The sequence below is a fragment of the Gracilinanus agilis genome, chromosome 6 (genome assembly GCF_016433145.1).
Source record: "Gracilinanus agilis isolate LMUSP501 chromosome 6, AgileGrace, whole genome shotgun sequence".
NCBI lineage: Eukaryota > Metazoa > Chordata > Mammalia > Didelphimorphia > Didelphidae > Gracilinanus > Gracilinanus agilis.
The window spans coordinates 261,233,906-261,237,678 of NC_058135.1; the positions used below are offsets into that span (position 1 = coordinate 261,233,906).

The 3,773-nt window shown below is 36.1% G+C and overlaps 1 pseudogene; it reads right to left on the reverse strand.

Annotated features, from left to right (window-relative positions):
• Positions 1-2,128: 2,128 nt before the first annotated feature.
• On the reverse strand, positions 2,129-2,959 carry LOC123251849 (annotated as a pseudogene).
• Between the last annotated feature and the right edge of the window lie 814 nt (positions 2,960-3,773).

Below are 3,773 nucleotides of genomic sequence, written 5' to 3' on the forward strand. Positions count from 1 at the left end.
TTTCATTCATTCATTTGAGATGGCTAAAAACTTCACATACTTTCCTAAATGCAATCCAGTGCACACCTTTCTATTAATTAAAGTTTTGGCCTCATTCTCTATACTGCATTTCTAAAATATATGTACTGCTGAACTAATCTGATGACCTGGTCATTCAATTACACACAGTTCTATGAACAACAGAAATTCTTCATTCGCTCAGTTTTTCCTATGTGGATTGTTGGGAAAAATGTCCTTCTAATGTTCAGGGCTTTTTAGCAATGAATACAATGTTATTTGAAAATTTGTGCTTCTGGAAGAGCTGGGGGAATTTCTCTTCCAGTTGGTTACTGCTAAGGTCCTCCTTTGTGACAGTGGTGAATGACTTTGTAGAACATATATCTTTCTTTCTATTTTATGTCTTTGCTTCATCTTGTCATTAAAATGTAAGATCCTTGAAACTATGGATGATTTCATTCTTTGTATTTTTATTAGTAGGACTTATCACAATGTCTGTTATAGATTAGACACAATACTTTTTTTTTTGGATTGACAAAGAACTGGAAACTGAAAGGGTATCCATCAACTGGGGAATGGCTGAACAAGTTGAAATATATGATTGTAATATAATTGTCTTATGCCATAAAAAAAGATGAACAAAATAATCACAAAAACCCCTGGATGGACTTACATGAAGTGAAGTGATCAAACCAAGGAGAACATTGTATATACTACCAACAACAGTGTATGATGATCAACTGTGAAAGACTTAACTATTATGAACAAGGAAGGGATCCAGGAAAACTCCAAGAGACTCATGAGAACAAGGACGATCCACTGCCATAGAAAGAGCAGATAAATATAGACTAAAGAACACTATTCTGCACTTTCTTTCCTTCATGAATTTGTCTCTTGTATAAGCAATATGTGTCTCATTTCACAACATGAACATGGCGATATATTGCATGATAACGAATGTACAACATATATCATTGCCTTTTGAGGAGTAAGAAGGGGAGGATAGAGGGAGAGAACATGAATCACAAAATGTCAGAAAACAAATATTTAAATTGTATTAACATGCAATATTGAAAAATAATTTTAAAATCTTTTTAGTTGATTGGATATAGATTATCTGAGCATATTTTAATGGAATTAGCCTCATTGCATTTATTAAGAGCTTTGGGGGATCTTAATGTGTACATGAAAAATTTCTTCTTGGGGGATATTTGAAGTCACATGTCTACTGAATAAAATAATTCATTTGGAGGAACAAATATAAAACAATAGGCTCTTATATTTTTTATTCATTATCATCAAATGTTTGATATGGTCTATGGTAGAAAATTGTTTGAAAGCTTGTCTATTCCTTTCTGGTATTTTCAGTGAAGCTAATATTGGTAAATGTGTAGATGAAATGCCAGCCAATGAATCAATAGGTATTGAAGTCTTCTCTATGCCCTTTCTCTAGATATTCATATTCTAGGTAGTTTTTCCCATTCTTTTCATGTGTTAACCTTCTTCCTTGAATTATCTTGAAAATGTTCCTTAAACTTTTATCTCCAGATTTTGGCATACCTTTTTTATTCATTTTCCCAACTACATCTTAAATGGTATTTCAACTTGGTTGGGTATCAGGTACTGAGTCATTAGGTTTCACAGAGGTAGATCTACTCCCATTGAAAATGAACATAGGTCGTTATAGAAACACTAAAAAATATCTGTTCCATTTTTTAAATTTAATTCCTACCTGCTTCATTGTATTAACGATATAAAGATAAGATAGTGTAAAATTTTGTCGTGTCATGCCAAGCTTTCCACAAACTTGTTTTTACTTCCACTGCTTTTCTTTTCTTTTCAAAACCCTTACTATCCCTCTTAAAACCATTTCTATGTATCAGTTAAAAGTCAAAAAAGTGGGTGGCTCCGTGGATTGAAAGCCAGGCCTAGAGATGGAAGGTCCTAGGTTCAAATCTGGCCTCAGATGCTTCCTAGCTGTGTGACCCTGGGCAAGTCATTTAACTCCTATTGCCTAGTCCTTACCACTCTTCTGCCTTGGAACCAATACTTAGTATTGATTCTAAGAGAAAAGGTAAGGATTTTTTTAAAGCTATTCCAAATATTTAAATAAGAGTTCTCTGCAAGACATTTAAAACACCACTTTGTGAGGAAAAACTCCATTGGAGAGAGAGAATACAAAATGTAGGTAGCCCCAGAGCTGAGGAATTTTCTTGATATTGGGCAGGATCTGAGGGTCCACCACTTTGTTATCAGCCATACCCTGCTCTGTAATCTCATAGTTTTCTTTTTCGGTGTCAAAAATCTCTCCTTCTTCGTGTTTAGCTTTCCGCAGTTTCTTCTTCTTGAAGTAAATTGATTTGGAATTTTTACACCAGAAAGGTTAATCTTGGTAGAGGTGGCAATGGCGAATTTCTGATGGGTCCTTCGCAGAGGAACAGGGTTGATGGTCAAAGGTTCAGTGACCAGTGGCAAACCACTCGCCAGCTGCTTCAGGAAAACCACTGGCTTCCTGCTGTGGCGGCCAGTGAGCATGATCAGAACTGTTCCTGGGGTGATGCTAGACGGGAGTCTCCTTACGAGCTTTGCCATGACTTGGCAACTTTCTAGGCACATCCTCAGTAGGATAACACCTAGACATTTTCCGAATCTTTACCACATGGGTTCCTCCACTCTTATCACCACCAACTGGCTTTGAGATAGTTGCAGGCACCTTCTCTCTCTCTCTCTCTTTTTTTTCCTTTCAATTTGGGTTTTTGGTGCAGGATATTTCCATTTGTATGTGGCTCATGAGGAATACATGGCAGACCTTGAGTACTTGCCAATCCTTCTGCAATGCTTTCAAGACTTTTCCACCGCCTTTTCAGCCACGTCTTCCTTTTTGTTCCTCCTTTCCTTCTTTTCCTTTTTGACCTTTTTTTTTTTTTCCCTTTTGGTCCTTCTGCGCATTTTTATCCGCCATCTTGAGAGCCTGGAAAGAGGATCCACGTCCGGACTTCTGGTCTATAAGCAAGGGCGGGGACGAGGTAAGGATTATTTTTTTTTAATAAGTCAGAAAAATGGTAAGTGCTAGGCAATGGGGATTAAGTAATTTACTAAAATCTTAATTATATTCTATAACAAACATTTTGTAGTTCTTCCCAACATTACCCGTACAATTGTATTCTCCAAAGATTAGGATCTAAAACAGATGTTCAACTGGTTCATTGTTGTGGGTTCATTATGGACTTTCTCGACTTTTCTGAGCTTCTCCTCTTAGAAATAATTTATTCATTCCTATATTTTTACCCTTATTTGAGTATAAATTTGAGAGCAGGGACTATTTCATTTTTATATTCCCAAGTTCCTCACATCATTCTTGGTACATAGTGGATGCTTAACAGATACTGCTTTTTAAACTAGCATTTCTCCATGGTTCTCCTTTTTTGTATGCTCATAGTAGTAAGGATGGTAGTACAGTGGTAAGGGACCCTAGTAATCATGAGCAATGCAACATAAAATAAATGTCTGTTGATTCAAACAACTCTACCAGCTTTTCTTTTTTCCTCTACTTGAGAAGTATCCTTCCATTTAGCTCTAACATTTGTCTTCCCTTTTGGGAGGTGACAATACACTGAGACCTTCTCAAATTGTAGCTTCAAAACAAAACAAAATATCTTTAAAAAGAGGAGGCAAAAACAAAATTTCTAATGAAATTTGTAACAGTAAAAGGCAATTGCTTTGTTACTTAGGGTTTAGTCATCACTAACTCTACCCACTTTGTACCTATTGTCCTT